The sequence below is a fragment of the Meleagris gallopavo genome, chromosome 8 (genome assembly GCF_000146605.3).
Source record: "Meleagris gallopavo isolate NT-WF06-2002-E0010 breed Aviagen turkey brand Nicholas breeding stock chromosome 8, Turkey_5.1, whole genome shotgun sequence".
In the NCBI taxonomy this organism is placed as follows: Eukaryota; Metazoa; Chordata; class Aves; order Galliformes; family Phasianidae; genus Meleagris; species Meleagris gallopavo.
Genome location: NC_015018.2, coordinates 6,267,384 through 6,286,717, shown reverse-complemented (window position 1 = coordinate 6,286,717; position 19,334 = coordinate 6,267,384). Strand labels below are relative to the sequence as shown.

General features: G+C 42.0%; 1 long non-coding RNA gene across 2 annotated transcripts; it reads right to left on the bottom strand.

Annotated features, from left to right (window-relative positions):
* Positions 1–5,210: 5,210 nt before the first annotated feature.
* LOC116216871 lies at positions 5,211–17,805 on the bottom strand. Of its 2 annotated transcripts, none has more exons than XR_004160457.1 (2): positions 17,591–17,805; positions 5,211–6,663 (listed from the first exon to the last, which is right to left on the bottom strand). It is a non-coding gene; the product is annotated as an uncharacterized LOC116216871 (long non-coding RNA). The 2 variants fall into 2 exon arrangements; XR_004160458.1 differs by having other exon boundaries at positions 17,618–17,797.
* Positions 17,806–19,334: the final 1,529 nt, after the last annotated feature.

The following is a 19,334-nucleotide window of genomic DNA, read 5'->3' as shown; positions in this document are numbered from 1 at the left end:
CCTGCTGGGAGATGGAGATGACTATTCTCCACTACTCTGTCCTTGTAAGGACCCATTTGGAGTACTGTGTCCAAGCCTAGGGCCCCTAGGCCAAGAAAGTTGCAGAGATTTTGGAGTGGGTCCAGAAGAAGGCCACAAAGATGCTTAGAGGACTGGAGCACCTCTCTCAAGAAGAAATGTTGAGGGAGCTGGGCTTGTTCAACCTGGAGGAAAGAAGGCTTCAGGGGAACTTCACTGCAGCCTTTCAGTACTTAAGGGGAGCTTGTAAACAGGAGGGGGACCCACTTTCTATGCAGTCTAAGCAATAGGATAAGGGGAATGGATATAAATCAAAAGAGGGGTGAATTTAGGTTAGATGTTAGGAATAAATTCTTTATTCAGTGGGTAGTTGTGAATGCCCCGTCCCTGAAGATGTTCAGGCCAGACAGGATGGGGCCCTGGGAAGCCTCATCTGGTGGCACTGCACCAGAGTTGGAACTGGATGATCTATAAGGTCCCTTCTACCCTAAGCCACTCTATGACTTTGTGCATCTCTGCAGAAAATGACTGTAGTCAATAAGAAACTTTCAGAACGTGGGTCTCTTAAGTATGTTGCATTGCCAAACTGGAGAAGTATGTTAGAAAAAATTTCCTTTTCTAGTGTAAGTACTTTTCTGTAATACGTAGGTATTGACACAAACACCTCCAACTCACTCTTTATTTAACCAATAACGCCTCATTTATTAGTATTCCACAGTTGTGAGATCTGTCTAGTGAAGCATTAGTGCAACATTTCTCAAATGAAGTTCTTGTTCTGCTTGATCTATCTTGTAAATGCTTAGTAATCTATCTTGATACGCTCCTGTCTGTCAGGGGCTGCTATCTACTTCATGCTTCTGCTAGGAAAGCCAGGCAGTAGCACTGAGGTACCTTGCTAAGTTGCTGTATCCTTCCTTTAACTATCCAAGACCACTTTCACTACCTCGAGACATGAATAATTAGAAACATTATGTGGTATTTATGGTCAGCATTTAGCAACTGGTAAAGAAATAATTATGTTTGATGTTAACTAGAAAGCTCCCTGATCTTCCTTTCCAGCACTAAGGACAACTAAGCACTTTATGCTTGCACATTTCCAGGAAAATTTGCATGAGATTTCTTTTTGAGCACTCAGGATTTTTGTTCAGTTGTGGTTTATTTTTTAAACCATCCCCCTATTCCCTTCGGATTTTCACAGCCAGTTTAGCTTGAATTTCTTCAGCTATTACTAAAGAGGAATGGTGACAAGTTGATAGCCCAATGGTGTCATTCACCATGGATATTTCAACCATGTCGCCAAATTCCTTCTCTGAAGTTTGCCACAAATTTTCCCAGATGTTGGAAAAACACGCACTTTGTTTTGTCAGAACAACACCACTTATTTATTTAAGCCAACTAAGAGTTTTGTAAGTCACTAGGCCACTAGCACAGTTCTGTACCGTAAGGTTATTGCAGAATAACAGCCCACAAGGAACATGTGGTCAGACAGTGCTCCTGCACAGCACTACGTTCAAAACTTGTGGCTGGTGCAATGTTTGTGGGCTTTCTGGAAGCTTCTGGAACTGACCTCCAGCACAAGAGACAGCCACGTGGTCAATCCCACAAAATCTGATATCCAAGCATTACTTCTGACTAGCCTCAGCAAAAGGAGAGATGCCCAAGAGAAACAGTACTTGCATTCTCCCATCTGCTGTCCTTCAAACACATCATGCCTACAGCCTTGAAATGTCTCTCAAATACTTTTGTATAGTACCTGCTCAAAACAAAAACAACAAAAAAACCCAAATACTTTACAGCAGGCTCTCTGCTGCCTCTCGCACAACGCCAGCAGCCCCCATGCCTGGCAGATGGACCTGCTGTGCTGCTTCCTGCAAGTAACAAGAGGCAGCCAAAAGGGGAGGGCAACGCTGCAAGTTTCTTACTGGGAGCTGCATACAGTCCTCAAGTTTCTCCTTCAGAATCACAGTGGCAGGCCGCATTCTGGGCCCTCAGGCAACTCACCCTTCAGAACTATGAGTTCTGCACAGACAGCCTCCCATCTGCAGTGAAAACAAGTCACCAGTTGCATGCCACCATTACTGGGACACCATTAGGGACAATGTGGGGGAAGTAGGACCAGTTCTGGAGAGTCAGCACCACTGGCACATGAAAATAAACCAAATGCGTACTTCATTTGTAATCCCCTCTGCCTCTCAGAACAGGACTTTCCTATGACAGTCCATTGTACATATCCTCATTATTTCTTTTCCTGCGAGAAGTGATAGATGCCTAATTCCACTTCCCTCTATGCAAGATGTGGCTTCAAATGAGGCGTATCAATGGACTGTCTGCACGGGGACGCAGCGGGGGGAATGTGTTCATCGCTCTCATCTCTCTAGCACCATTAACAGTTTGGGATGCAGAGCTGCTAGTTAACACAGCACTGCACAGGAACAATCCCCCCACTCAACACTGAGATGTATTTTTAAAAGGAGCTCCCTTATCATGGAAAAAAAAAAACAAACACCTTCTTTCATTTACATAAATAACAGTGTTCACATTTTAAATATACAGTACCCATGCGCGTGTCAGCATCAAGTCATATTCAAAGGTAAAATAAAGACAGCATGTTGCTTTTAGGAGAGAGGTTCGTGGTGAGCTCAGTAAAATATTCACATTTTCTGTCATGAAAGGCATTCATTAACATGTTTTCTGACACCACAAAGAGTTATGAGCACATTAAAGGAATTCAAAATGAAAATACTGGTGAAGCAAGTGTTTGGAAGAGCAAAAAGAGATGAACGGCCATCCATATTTTGGGAAAGGTTGAAGGGTTTGGCTCTTTTTTTTCAGTGAAGCAAGATAAGTGACTGAGGACTCCTGTGTTTATCAAGGTGCCCAAGACTGAGACAGGAGTGGTCACTTCCCATTTCTGTTTGACCTTGAGACCATAATTGCTAAAGCAGCACCACTGTGTTTCTGTTGTAATTGGCAGCCACTGAGCTGAAGATTAAGCTAGCATGAAAACCGAATTACCACTAAAGTCTTCTAATAAATCGGAAAAAAGAGTTATCTGTAGCCCATATTGCTACATAAGAACTAAAGGTTAAAAATTGCCACTTTTTCTCCTTGGGTTTGTAAGCTAGTTGATGTGCTGACAGTAAGATCAGCATTGACTTTCAGAATGATTCAGTCTTGAGCAAGAACCAGCAAAGATCTTCCTCAAGTCTCTGTTCTAATACCAATACTTTTTTTAACGTTTATTTTAAATGTAATGTTTTAAATACACAGTGCATAATGAAAGGATTTGGGGGTATTTCGCATTGAGTTCTTTGCTATTTCTACAATGTTAATTCTGCAGTTTCCTCAGAAATATTTAACATCAGCGGAAGCTGAAGCTGCTGTAGTTATATTAATACATAACCCAAGAAATAGAAGAACGAGATCAAGACAACTGAATACTCCCATAGAATCAGAGCACAACTCTGCACTGCTTTCATCTCTTCTCATGGATATAAGCCAGCTGTCATGGCACTAAAACCAAGGAAGCTGCTTAGATAAAGCTAAAAGGAGAACCAATGAGCTTTGTCTGTTGGTTACTCAAATGCGTTTGTACTTGCAAGCTATAATCTACCACAAATAGCCACATTTAAAGAATGCAATTACATGGAACAAAGCTGATGACTCTTTCAATGCACAGAGATCATTAGAAAATGGAAACCAGTTGCAAGCTATTATTTCTTCGCACCAGAGAAATGAACTGATTACGTGTAAGCTGATTTTCTGTCACACATACGTGGAGGTGTGCTTGTAAAATCCACTCAAGCCTGCTAGCTCCAGCCCATCTAGAGCAGACATACAGATGTGAAAGTAAGGCAATCTGGAGATACTGGGGAAGCCTTAATAACTCTATTTGCTATTTCAGACACTAGCCTACAGTACAGGCAAATACAAAATACTCAAGCCAAGTTTTTGTGAGCTTCAGCTAAGAAGCTAGCAATATTTACTGTAAAGAGAAGTAAAAATAAATGGATCCACGCTGATCCCTAAAAGATTTCTTCCTACTTCACCATTTCTCTAAGAAAGTGGTCACATTTTGAAGTCATTACTGAAAGTCTTCAGGAGATTAAAAAAAAACCTGAATCTAGTTCTCTCAACACATTGTACCTCTTGTAACAGACAAAAAGATGTCCTCTGTTGGAATCAACTTCACTGTGATATCTTCCCCCATCATGAGAAGTGGCCTCTCCCAGCTGGCTGCTGCCACACTTTCAAAGAGCACACAGTCCTCTCTATTTCTACCAGGCAATGCTGAATGGAAGTCTTACAGAGGCCTATCCTCTTTTTAAATGATTTGAAAAAACCTCCAAAGCCCGTGTATCTACAATGACCAGGCTTTCAAAAGGGAAACACGTTTCTAAGGACAGAACGTATTTCAACTAATTTATTTCTTTTTGTACCATTGTTGGCTCTCAATAAAAGACCGAACTATTTCTTGGAATAAAATTTCCTATTACTTTGTAATTCTGACCAGCCATTGGTGTGTATGTGTGCTTTCACATGTCTAAGAGAAAAGGGTTGTGGTGAAGTCTTCCAGTACTGATTAAACTCACTCAGCTTGCTCCAAGACAAGCTTCAAGCAGGCACCATTTATTTTAAAGATTGATTTTGACTAAGCTAGCAAAAAGATGAGGCATGAAGAAGGTTTTTGATTATGAATTGAAAGACCAAATGGTTACATACAGTAAAAGCTCTCAAAATCTCACATTAAAGCAACCAGTAGACAGAGGCCTCATTTGCAGAAGCAAGTCAAAACCATCCCTTTAAAAAATCAGAAAATCTTGGGTTACTCCATGCAGTCCTGAGATCAACAGGATTGCATTGCTCCAGACAGCATTCATGGAGATTCAAACTTTCCCGCGGGGCTTCTGGCACACCCCATCACAGCTTCATATACTGGAGGAGTAGCACTCACCAGCTACCTCAGGCATTCTTCCACCTGTAAAGTGGATGCTGCTCATCTCTGGCACAAAGCTCTGTCCAGAGCAATGACACTGGAAAGTAATTTTGTTGATCAATAGCGGTTAGGACTGAGATTAATCAAGAGCAGGTGCTGCTGGGGACACTACAGAGCAAGTATTGGGCTGATGTTAGTCGACTATTTCCTTTATATTTTACTTTTTAATATCAACTGTTAGAGCTACTCAATCAGCTTTTTTTTTTTAACTTCTGATTTTCAGCCACTTTTGCATGTAACGTCAGCGATGATATACAGACTATCACTACACAATCTCTAGACCTGGCTACAACGATAAAAGCATAACATGTTTACTGCACAAACCCTGGCCTTGTATCCCTGCTGAGATGCACTTCAGAAACCAGGGAAGCAGTGACACTTGTAATTAACACAAGGAGGGCTAAGCTACAGCCTTACAGAAATAGAAAGAACAGTCACAAGAAGAAAAATTAGGCATTTCAGAAATACCGAGAACACCTTCTGCTTTCCCTTACCCCCCTTCTGACACTGAACTCCCATTCAGACAGAATCCTGGACCCTGGGGAACTAGATGTAATGCTCCTCAAAGATCTGAGATCTTGATTTCAGAAGAAACCTCAGGAAATTTTGTAGACAGTATAGCCTAAAATAAACGAAGGCATTACTTCCAACAAAGATAAGAATTTTCTTTTCTCCTACTGTTTTTTTTTTTTTTTCTGACAGCTCCAAATAATTCAAACCAAAACAAATAAAACACTGTTGGAGAAGTGTGTTTTCCAGATATGATGATGATACAGTCAAAGCTTCATCTCAGTCAGAAAAAGCTTCACACAATCGATTTTTACCAGTTCTGTCTACCACTTGTTTCACATGCATACAGCAGCCTTAAACATAAAATAGAATGACATCTCCTCAGGAAGTGTAATTAAATAAAATGAGAATATAACTAAGGAAATGAGCCCTTAAAGATTCATTTAAGGAACAGTACGCTGGTGCTGGGAATCTACTGGGGACTGTAAATCCTGGCTGGAGAACATGCACAGGGACTTTCATAGATAGATGCAAGATTGTTGGGAGCTTGTTTTATTCCAGAAGAAATAAATGATTGATAAAGGCATAGGCTTTGTAAATTTTTTCTCCAGGAAAAAACAAATAGATAAATAAGAGCATCTTTCGCTGTTATGCTTCTAAAGCATTCCTGTGGTCCTGCTTACTACTGAATGCATGTGTTCTTGGGCATTATCCTGTGATGGCTTTTTGCTTGTTTTTCAATCCTGGATTACTTGTGCCATGTTAGAATAAGAATACTAGTATCCAGGAACATAAGCAGAACGTTAGATACTGTTTTCTGTCTAAGGAAGCAAGCTTCTCAAGAGAAGTCAGAAAGAGCAAGCTGGATTACAGATGCTGCAGCAGAGGGCTTCCTCATCTTTCAGTGACCTAGGCTTCACAGAAACCATTGTGCAACACAAGTTGTTTCCCAGCCTCCAAGGATCAAGTGACAGAGAAGTAAGCTTCCACCTTGCACCAGCACAACGCCTGTTCTCTCACATGTCACTGATGGTTTTCACCCACTCATTTCACTCAATGCTGCAGAAGTGTTTCTTCAAAACCAAACATTTCCTCCAGGGAGCAGCGGGTGGCTTGGGGTAAACAGCACCAGATGCCACCTGCAAGGGAACAAACAGCAGCTCTTAAAGAAATACAGGAAAGGCAGCTTGCTTAGAAAAGCTGCCTGAAGAAGGGAAAAGGATGCCTTGCTTAGCCCACAGATAGCAACAAGCACAGCTCAGCTTGCTGCCTGGGAGTAGCATAAGTTGAGACCTTAAGCAAAGCAAACCAGACCCTTCACCTGAGACTGTCCCCCCCCTCGAGGGATCAAGTCAGCTCTTCAGCCAGGCAGCACAGGCAAGCACAGAATAGTTTCAGGCTCCCTGTGCCACCACAGAGTGTCTCTATGTGTGCACACATCACACAATCTGAGCGTGAACTAGAGGTAACAGCACCGCTACACATGAAAGATGAAGCAGAGTCACACTGTGTGTCAACAAAACCCACCTCAGGTATATTTTCATTCTTTCATCTTCTTGAGGTAAGAGCTGAAACCTCTGTTTGTACAATCCTCTGGGGGCATTTTTGTTTCTTCTACAGAGAAATTGGCTTTTTAACATTTAAGAGCCATGATAACTCATGATACTATATCTGCTATCTCCATGCTGCAGATGGCTGTTTTCTTACAGTTTCCATCCTGTGGAATTACCCTGGCTGTGGCTCTGAGTCCCCTAGAAGCCAAAACCTCATGGCCAACACAGAAATCTATTCAGCACGAGGACTAAAAATAAAGATCTGTCAACCATTCCCTCCTTGGTGTCTATGCATTAACCTGAAGGGTCACCTTTGTCACCTCTACAGCACTCTTCATTTCCTTGCAGCACCTCTTTAGCCACTGATTTATTAGTCTTCTCTGCTTACTCTTACTGCATTTTTCCAACAAGAAAAAAAAAAAGCAGCAATCTTTGTTACTTCAACAATGATAAGATACGTGCAACTTGCAGGTATTGGAAGGAAACAATTTTTAGGCCACTCACACTGGAGAAGTAAACTTGCCCAAGTTCTGGCAAGTATGTATCAGAGCTGACTTCCCCAGTTACAGAGAAACTCTGATCAAATATTTGGCTAATTATATACAGCAGATATATTGTAAGTAATTCACTTTTTCATTATTTTTTGCAAAGAAGAGAAGGAGTGAGATTATATTCTTAAAAAAGAAAAAAAACCCGCAACAGTATCCTTCCTATTGCCCAAAGGAGCTTTCTGCACACTTCAGCTTCACAGGATGAACTCCATTTCAAAAGATGGCCTTTGCAAAAGACTGGAGTTTGGATACAGTGAAACTAAATCTTACCCAGGTCCTTACCAGAAACCTCATAAAAATTTTTCTTCCCTTCATTTTAACCATTCTATTTATAGCCTGCTTTTATCTACAGATTTCACATTTCAGAGATTTAACACTTGTTTAGATAAGCCATGGTGTCCCATGGTGTGATTTAAGCCCCAAAACTTGTGCATAAACCAGCTCAGATCCATGAATGTCAGTGTGACCTAGCAAAAGGGCACTTTAGGAGTGGCCAAATAAGGTGGTAGGACAGAGCAAAGCGTGGCTACATTTCAAGCCAAAAGCCATTCCACTGCACTAAGTCCTTCATAAACATTTAGTAATGGACTCAACCAAACAAATGGGAAGATTGGCATTTCATAAAAGGGCCAAAAAATCAGAACAGCAATGCCAAACACAGCACACGTCATTCAGTTTCCCCTTGCTTGGGGGAAATAAGCATTGGTAAGTGACACAGCTGCAGCTGTTCCCACTGCTCTGGAGGTGTCTCAGGCATCAGACCAGCTCCCTGATTCATGGTTCCTGCACACACTCCCACAAAGGCTCCCAGGGCAGCCAGGTTTCCTGCTACCAGCCAAAAGGCAATGCAAGGTCAGTGGTAGCAGATTTTGGTTAGAGGGAGATAGAGCTGTTCACCTGCAGCAGCTGTGGGAAAATGCACCCACCTTATTTGTGATGCCAATAACATTTATTGTGATCACAACAAAAGAGACTGACCCATGCCTCCAAGAGGGGAAAGGGCTTTTTTCTTCAAGATGCGACCAAAAAGTTAGCATTTTTGGCTGCTTGGCACCTAGACAGATGGCTTTAGCTTTCAGAGAGCTGCACGAGGATAAGGAGAAGGCAGCAGCTGTGAACTGCTTCCAGCTGAATTCAAGTCTGAGGCAGACCAAGAGGCAGACAGGGCTCTGTCTCCTTATCCTGCCCAGCACAGAGCAGTTACAGGAGTTAAACCTATGGAGATGGCACTTTGGTTTTTCATTTGGAGTGCGAAATGCTTCCAAGGTCCCCCTCCTCAATAACCTTTACAGCAGGGTAGGCAATGTTAGCTGTATCTCAACTAGAATAATTTGGTGACTAAGCAAGAGAGGCAAGAGGGCAATTTCTGATACTCTAGAATGAATTGAGCATTACATTGCACTAAAAATTTTTTGTCTTTCAATCAGAAATGCTGGCGCATCACTTTTTTTTTTTTTAAAAGTGAAAACATACTGCTTATAAAACAGTAAGAAAGGTTTAACCCTAAGCCAGTTAACAAAGAAAATGTTGGCAGGATCTATACACTTTGTGCCAGCAGAAGAGTCTGCAAGATAGAAAAGGCAGGGAGGAGAAGAGAAATTTCAAATCCAAGCAGCTTAAGGACATCAAGAACATTTTCCAGCCTGCTCACGCTTCCAACAACATCCAACAAAAATTCCTGCTGCAGGACAACCAGCAAGGGACACCAGTTCAGCCTGTCCTTGGCTCTGCCTCAGCGCTCTCAGCCACTCCCGGCTCAGCAGCACAAAGTGAAGGGAGGTTTCTGATCCAGCTGGAAATCCAAGGGACACAAAAGGGTCATTGCCTTGCCTGCTCCTCAGGGGGACCTCCACGCAGCACTAAACCAGCATGTTCCTGCACCACAGTCACTGAAGTCATACAGAATCACATTTTCTCTGCTGACTTTTTGCAGCAAAGTTGTGCAACCCAAACTTCCAGTTCTTTGGCTCGGGCTTTAAGCACTGCTCTGGGTGACAACCTGTAATCCTGCTCCATCCCTTCAGTTTGCCATTCCTGCATGCTGACCTGCTCTCCAGCACAGGAATTCTCAGGCTTTGATAACAGGAACTTCAGACCAGGCTACTATCTTCACACAGCTGCTTGCCCAACACATCAACACCCACAAACAATAAACCCCATCCGTACACCACTTAGATCGCAACTATTTGGCCTACCCTCCACAACAGGCACCCATGCAGAACACAGGGCAGCAATCCCACAGCCCTGCCTCCAGCTGTTGGGGGGATAGACAGCAGGCCTTGCTCTTTTCTAGTCCCCTCCTCCCAAATTACAGCTGGATTTATGTAACAAGAGTATTATAGGTGGGTGGTGGTGGACAGTGGAACACGAGGATTCTGCACTAACCACAGAGGCTTCTTAGAGGGAAAAAAAATAAAAAAAAAAATCGATCTTCCCCAACCTGCTGTCCTTTAGAAAGTCACAAAGAACAATCCAGATGGCATAACAAAGGCACACGTTCAAAAATCCTTTGAACCTGTTCAAGTAATTCTTAGCACAACTCAGTTGTTAGGGGATAACAAGAGATCTTTTCTCAGATTAAGAGCAGATTTATCTTTTAGCAACTTCTCTTTACAAATGATGAAAAGATAAAACTTGAAGAAGTGGATACAACCGGTCAGTTCTCAAAGAAAATGCATTCAGAAAAATTTCTTATCCTTCTAACAGAAAGGAGTCCTTATTTCAGTATCCTACTTCAAAAATAAAGATATCCATTCTCAATGTTGACAGGAAAGCGACTGCTTCTTTTATAGATAAAGGACTAAAAGATGCATCTCAAACAAGCAAAAGATACTTTTTTTTTTTAAGAGACAGATTTATATCAAATATACCATGAAACCATTTGGCTTTGATTAGTTAGCATGAAAAGAAGAAAGGGTTTTGCCACCATATATAACTAAACATTTCAAATGAACTCTGCCAGGATGTGTCAGAACACTTTCAAACGTCTATATTTTACTAATGGATCGGTGATACATCAATTATTGTGTACCAATAATCCAATTAAAAACGCACTCTGAGTAAAGAATCTGGCCCAGCTCCAAACCCAGACTATTTAAACAAGCTAATGGAAACATTAGGTGCCAGGCTGCGTGTTTTGTTTCCTAATGAAAGGAGTATTTGGCTGACATGGAACCAATTTACGTGTAAAAGCCAAACAATTAAAAAGATCACAGATCTAAAACTGAGTTGTTTCACACATGCAAACCAAGCTACCTAACGTCAAATAAATTGACACATTCAAACAAGACTGAGTTACAGTGCACGTGGCTTGCTAACAAAGAAGTGCACCCAACTACCACATTTCATAGCTGCATACAACGAATACCAACAACCTAAAAGATAAAAATCACAGCAGTTAGGTTACAAATGGTAGATGAAGATTCAAACTATCCTTCTCTCTCCAAAAAGATCTTGGGGCAGACTGCACCCACAAATCATAAAATGGCTTACGTTGGAAGGGAACCTTGAAAACCATCTACCTCCAACCTCCCGCTGCAGGCAGAGCTGCCAACCACTAAATCAAGCAAATCAAGCACCAGATCAGGCTGCCCATGGTCCCCCTGCAGCCTGGCCTTGAACACCTCCAGGGATGGGGCACCCAAACCTCTCTGGGTAGTCTGTACCACTCAGCTTGGTACCATCCACAAACCTGCTGAGGGTGCACCTGATCCCATAATCTAGGTCACTGATCAAGATGTTGAAGAGCACCGATCCCAAGACAGATCCCTGGGGACACCATGACTGTGACTGGCCTCTACCTGGACACAGAACCACAATCCTCTGTCTGTGACCATCCAATTCCTTAGCCACTGAATACTTCAGAGCTCAAGCCATTAAAAAGGAAGAGAAAGTTTGGGTGCCTTATAATTGCCTTCTATTTTGATAAAGAGGTTCATAATGCACAATAGAGGGGATGGTGAAGAATAATTTAAAAACAAAACAAAAAAAACACACGCCACATCTTTCAGGGCAGTAACTGAGCTTTCCAGGTCCAGAACATCTTATGTATAAGAATGCTCCCACCTGCAGCCTCAGTAGGGCTTCCTATGAGTAACAAACAAATACAACATCCACCCCACTGGGACAAACGGAATGCTTCTTCACCACTGCTCTTCCTTTCCTCTCCAGATGTTTTTTCCTTAATTCTAGCTTGGAAAACTGAGAAAGCTACTCTCTGTGACTGTCACAAAGTCAGGTCAAGCCTCAAGTTGATGTCACAGAAATAGGTGACAATTTTAGCTTCTCTGAAAAAAATCTGAGCTAGAAGATCAGACTGCAATTTATCCATGCAGACAACAGGAAATCCAAGATTCTGCTTGACAGTAAATAACTCGTAGGAATCAAGGCTGAGATCTTGAGACCCCTTTTTTTGGAACACCACTGCTACTCATCTTCCCCCCAAAACAACACCAAGAAAATAAAGAACAAATCAAAGCCACCACACAAACGTACATAACCCCAAATCACACATGCCACTGTACCAATGCTTATAGGTAAAGATGCAAAGAAAAGCCAGAGAAACATTGTATACTTTGTCTCTTGCCCCTCTGAGAAGAAAGGAGCATTCTGAATACATACCACAGTAAGAATACAAATCTAGCTAAAAAGAACAACAATGCATTTTGATTTCAAGGTTTTCAGATAGGAAAAAAGACCACATATTGCACTGGATTCCTCAAAAAATGCTCCAGTTTCTCAGGCTGATTCACCTTACCATGATAATTATTTGGGCTTTTGAGGTTATCATACTTCAAATATCCAGTAACTGCAACATAGCAAACAAGATAAATATTCCTTCCCTTTCCCACTGCACAAGATAACACTGCCTTTGTGTTTACATGCTAAGAAATATAATCTCATTCTAAAGACATATTTATTCAGATAATGGGCACTGTATGAATTATTGAACAAAATTAACCAAAGGAAAAAAAAAATATCAACATCATTAGCAGATTTGCGGTATTTGCTTGCAGTTTATTTAATGGTCTCTGCATTAACAGCCCTTGAAATGTACTTTCCCTCTCTACATACATCAGTGAAACCTTTTACAGCACTGAAAGAGTTCCATTTTAGTTTTTTGAACAGTTGGAACCCTTCATGATCCTTAAAGAGTCTGATACCTATGAGGGTGGGTGTCTCAGAGGAGGTCAGTGTAAGTAATCAGCAAGCACTGGAAGACTTTTCATATGAGAAAGGCATCAAGTTAAGCTTCCTCGCACGTCAAGACCTTGACCAGGTTTACCAAGCATAAAGCAGTGCTGCTCTAACAACCATCAGTTAAAGCACATTTTGGTAGCACACATTAGATGCTTTTATACACATGCAAAGGCTTCTTCCAGGAGGAAGCATCAATGAAAGCCAGAACATTCACCCTTATGCACCTTTATGAATAACACGTTTACTCTTCATATAAAAACAGTGATAACTTAAGACAGAGAAAAGGTGGGAAGCCAAGACATCAGTTTCAAAACTGATCAAAGTTTATAAGAAAGCAAAAAAAAACAAACAACAACCAAAAACCAACAACAACAAAACAACCTTCCACAAATATTGGGTATGGGCTTGAATTAACCATCCAAACTACAAGCTTTGAAATCTCAATCTATGCACATGAAGCAACACACTCAACAGTGAGCTGATGTCTACTTTGATCAGGGACTATCAAAGGGATTCCGTGCCGTTAAGCTCCTAAGTCCCACTGCAATTTAATAGTCTGGAGAATTTAAATGCCTCGGACTCAATCATACAAGCATGTTTTATTATTTTTTTTCTTCCTTTCCACCTTTCTGACTGTCAGAATACTTAAACCATTTCTTTCCACTGCTGGAAAAAAAGAGGAACGACAGAGAATCATAACCATCTCCTGCCATTGCTCACGCTCAATACCGACTTAACTAAAGCCAGCTGAGTAATGCTAATCATTTCTAATTACTTCAAATCAAAAGCAAAGTGTTACTTTGCTGTTTGTGTCTAAGTGTGAAGGCTCGCAATTTGCAGCTTACTGCGGTCACCTCCGCTCCGGCTGGCGTTCGAGCAGTGCTGATCCACTGTAATCCCAATCCTTTGTTCCCCCAACAAAAGGAATCACAGGTCCTCACTGTTAGTGCACATTTAGACCACCATTTACAACAATTTGAACGCTACACGTACGAAGGACGTTTTCACGACTCCGAGAACCTCTGAGATTAGCGGGAAAGAGCTCTGAGCTCACCCAGCGCAGCCACGTGCAACCCCGCGCAGCTCACAAGGCAGCCGCCCAGCGCCATCATGGCACCGCCTCCTCCTCTCACCAGCCCCGGGCACGCGCCCATCGCTCAGCAACAACCAACCGTCAGCGCTCGGTTAGCGCTGTGCCGGCCGACACCGGGGCACGGGGAGGGCAGCTCTGACAAGTAACTGCTTGCATTTCAATACGGTGCACGCAGCCGGTTTGATAAAGAAGTTTGAGAGCAGGTTTCAAGGTCATCAGAAATCTCTGATGGACGCCTCGAGAGCTCACTGAGAATTGCAATCAGTGCCAGAGAACAAAATTGATGCATTGGTGTCACAGAAACAAGGTCAAATATCCCACTAACTTTACGGTTTTGTTCCTCTCTTTTTTTAATATTTTAAGAAAAAAATAAAATTCATATATAAACAATATTGTATATTCTACAAGGGCTGCCACAAACGTAATGCCTCCTGTTTTATGATGTTGTCCCACAGTGTCAGAGGTGGTTGTTGGTGGTATGGCAGTAGATGCTGAACCCTCCTGCCAATATTAAATGTGGAGGTTGGTGGCCCTGCACGTGGCAGGGGTGTTGGAGATTCATGATCCTTGAGGTCCCTTCCAACGCTGGCCATTCTGTGATTCTGGAACAGATGGCAGCAGAGGGACACTCCAACAAAATGGCGTCTCCAACAAAATATGCGTATGGAAGTGCATAAGAAGCAATGGGGTGGAACTGAATTCCTCCATTTGGAGAAAAAAAATGGCACCCACTGACATTCACTGATGTTTGCTGAATGCTTATGGAGACCAAACAGTGGATGTGAGCACAGAGGGTGGTGGGTGGCATGTTTCAGCAGTAGGCCACCTCTGCTGGCGCACGCCACACTTGTAAAAATCTGCAAGTTCCTGTTCATCACTGGCAAAAACACAAAACTAATGGTGTTGGGGGATAAAAAAAAGTTTTTTGTAGGTCAGAATTTGCTCTATCACACAGTGTTAGTGTGCTCTTTGTGTCTGCTGTAATTTCTATGGAAACAAATATGAGGCATTACTTCCAGAGCAGCTTATGTTTACACAGCCTAAGACAAGTCCTCTTTACACAGTGCAGCCCAGGTAAACCAAAAGCTTGGACTAGACCATGGGTGTCAAACCCCAACCCATTCCCACCACACCCACTAACCACATCACTCAGTGCCACATCTCCACATTTCTTGAACACTCCCAGGGACAGTGACTGCACCACCTCCCTGGGCAGCCTGTGCCAACACATTTCCACTCATTCTGAGAAGAAATTTTCCTAATAGCCAATTTAAGTGTCCCCTGGCACAATTCAATCTCATCCTGCTGCTGTACCCTAGGAAAAGAGGTCAACCTCCATCTCACCACAGTCTCCTTTCAGGCAGTTGTAGAGAGTGGTAAGATCTTCCCTAAGCCTCCTCTTCATGATACTGAACAATCCCAGTTCCTCCAGCCTCTCCCTATAGGACCTGTGTTCAGGATCCTTCACAGCTTTGTTGCCTTTTTCTGGACATACTCTAGGACCTCAATGTAGCCCACAGCTTCTCATGGCTATATCACCCCAGAGGGCCACCTCTTCCTCTAAGAGGTTCCTTTCTCGCTCCTGTCTTTGCACTCCACCTCCATTTTCTGGCCATGATATCTCAGTCATGAGATACCATATGCCTTTCATCCCCCAAACATAGCATCTGCTGCATGCAAGATGTAGACCTCTAGTTTCCAAAAACCGTAGGACTTGCCTCACAACACACCTTTGTGGTCTCAGTCACCAATTACTTCCAGTTGCTAAATGCAACACAGCTGCATTCCAGAGTAAAATAGGGTTTATTAAGGCACTGAATTGATAGCTTCATATTCTTCCATGGCAGATGCTACAAGCACATGGACAGACAGCCCTCATTGATCCAAATGCTCTGCAAAAGCTCTATTTCAAAGCATATGTTTCTCTACTTGATGCTTTGACACACAAGTGACAAGATAATGCCAGGCATGCAAATGTGCAAGAGAAAACTGCTCTCCTGCTTTAAGTGTGCATTTCCCCGTCAAAAAACTGGACAAACACTGAACAGCTGATTACAGTCAAGACAAGGAGTGCCACCAAAAAGGGATGAGCAATGATACCCAGGCCCTGGACATCAGAGACTCACAGCCCAGCCTATGTTGTATGCCAGGATCAGCCTGACCTTAGCATCCCATCCAGCATCACCTGGATGTTAGGAAACCTCTCCATTAAATAAGAAGTGTATGCAGTTACCTACAGAGGCCCACCACCCTGCTGCATACCCCACTGAAGTCTCACTTGAGCCCCTTCCTTGTTTTATTCTCAGGCTCTTCACCCTTGCTGAGGAGCACTTCCCACTCTGGGCCACGCTCACCCTTCTGGGATCCTTACTGAAGTTCTGAGACCAAGTCTCATCCCCATTTCCCAGTGTGGTCACCAGCAGTCAAGGGACACAAAATCAGGCAATTAGCAAGGATGTGGGACAACATTACAGGGTGCTGCAGTCACATCCTTTGGATACTTAATCTGTAAATAAAACTGCCTTCGTAAACTGAAATAGCATTTCTCTTAGATAGGGAAACATTTCTTTATCTGCTCAGATTTATTTGCAAACATGCATTTCAGTAGCCTGGAATATTTTACTTCTGATAAGTATTTAATTTTTTATGGGTTTAATCCAGTATAAGTCACATAGAAAGCACATTAAACAGAACACATGTCTTTCTCCTGCTGCTTTATAGAAAACATACATAAATCTCTCTCAGATTCACTATCATGCCTGTTTGCTCTTCTAGCTGCAAACCTCACCTGAAATTCTGGGTTCCTTCATACTAGAGTTAACCACCAGGAAAATATTTCCCTCAGAAAATAACATACCTCTATTTTTATTTTTTTTAATAAGGGAAAAATTGAATTATAGCAACTCTAAGTTATTTTGTCTACTGAATGGGTAGCATTTTCGAGTCCAAAAGCAGATTGATAATCAGGTAAAACTGCTTTAAAACCTCAGGTCCCACATCCCATTACATACAGCTACAGCATTAAAACAAAAATAAAAGGTGCTTTCTTTATTTTGAAAAACAATTTGGGAGCATGTTGTGCTATGATTTGTAGCTTCCCACCTGGAACCATTCAGGTTTCCAAAGCATAGTCACTTATGATGTATTATTATTCAGAAACCATCTCCTATTCCAGCCAGGCACCCCAGCAGTTGAACAATTAGCAAAACACACAAATATTCTCCCCTCCACCATATGTGCTTGATTTTCTTCCCTGCCCAGCTACTTGCCACGTCTGTATTCATCTATGATGGTGAGGATTTATTCCCCCCCACCCCCACCATTTTTATAGGGACCAAAACAATTAGTAAGTTCCCTCCCCTAAAAACTACAGAGCTTTGTAACAACAATAAAGAAACTGAACAGGTACAGATATCCTAGGGGTCTTCCACTATGACCTACAACAGAAAAGAAGAAGAAGAAGATGACAACAACACACGTTGCTGACAATGGTTATCAGCATTAATCAACCTGCGAACAAGTTAGTTCTGAGCAGTTCAAATGAAGAGGGTGGGGAAGTCACTTCAGTAGTACCTCAGAACTCTACAGTCAAAAAGGTTAAAGATACACTTAAGAATCTTGACTTTGAACATCAAAAAGTACAAAAATCATAAAGAGAATGAAGCCTTACACATCTCACGCTCCTGTTGTTAGGTACCTTATGAGCTTGGAGAGCCACATCTCTGTGCTACTTTCTTCCAACACAAAGATCAGTAAAAACAGCACACTTCACCCAACACCATGCAGCACAACTCCAACTAAACCACAATCCCTGGGGCTGGAGGCTTTATGAGCTCAGCACAGCTCATTATTCCCAGCTGAGAGCTACCCAGCCAGCAGGGTGCAATCCTGCAAACAGCCCACAGCTGGCTGGGACACCTCACTCATCAGAGCTCATTTCCCCCAGCTGAGAGAAAGTTGAGCCAAAAAACCTGGCACCACCAGTCACGTAATTCCAGCTCTTAAATAATATAACAACTGCTTCTGGTAGAACAAAAGCTGTTTTTATTTGTTTCCTAAAAGTTAAGAAAATAATAATTAACTGAGGCAACTGCTTGTATGATGGATTCTATGCTTCTGTTACAGCAATAGAGTTTTGCTAGACATTTAAGATAGATGAGTTGTAACCATCCTTTCCTCCCTCCCCCCTCACTACACATCCATTTTTACCTTGTCCTTTGATTCTCTTCGCTGTTTTCTTCTACCTTTCTCTTGCATTTCCCAGGATTGCAATAGGGTGTAGATTATTTGGAAAGTTTCCAACAGTGTCCCCCAAATCTGTTGCATTTAGTTCTTTGTCACTATTTAGCTGCTCATAACGTAAGTTCCACTCAGCAAAGCAAACTAAAATAAAATCAAATCAAAGGGTCTGAGCACTGTGGTTGCTGTACCTTGGTTTCCTTTGAAAGGAAGGCTGTTTGCCACCAAGCCAGCAGCTTGTAAGTCTCTTAGAGAAAAGATATGCCTAAACTTCAGCAGGTTTTAAAATAAATTTGTTTTCTAAGCTATTTTAGCTAACAGTTCAAATTCAAATCCATGTTAAGTGCTCAAAATCATCATACTAATGTAAGTTCCTCTTTCAGGTACATTTTCATTTCTGAGGCTCTCAAAACATTTCCCTTTCCAGAGCTAGCACTGAATACAAGTTCATAGGAAGTAGTGCTGGCAGTCTCACTGTTAAGAGCCAAAGCCCGGCAGGTCCTTTCACTGGAAGGGTTGTTGGCTTACAGGTGAGAACCCAGGCCTTAATGTTCTATCAGTAGGCTGAGAGAAAGTGAGATGTTTTGCTGAGCCTTCATCTACAGTGCAGCAGTGGCAGGTAACCAAAGCAAGGCAGGTGGCGGGAGTTTCACTTTGCAAGCCAAGTATCACATACATGTAGTTGTAACTCAGCATTTAAACATTCTATCAAGCTTCAACTCTGAAATTAAAAAGCACAATTACTATATTTTTTCCATTGCGATAGAAAAAACATGACATACTTCTAAGAAATAATAGCAATGCATCCTTCAAATTGCAAGCAGATTGCAAGCAAATAGAAGAAACGGAGTCACATTTTTGTATGAAAATATAGTTATTTCTAAACTAATGGATAAATAGAACAAGACGCACTACAAGTGCTGTGCCACAGATGTCACTTTCGCAGAAGTTCATCAGCAAAAGAGCGCGATAAAAGGAAGGTACAGGCACTCAATTTCCATTACTTGTACAGTCATCTTTGCAATGTAAACATCCTGGAGAATCTGAATATTTGGGATCGGACATTATTCTTTTTAAGCACACTAAGAGGAAAGTTCTGTTTGAAAATCAAGGGTGCAGCTTGGTCTTCAAAGCTTTCAGGAATTTCTGCATTTTTTTCTACTTGCCAGCTACTA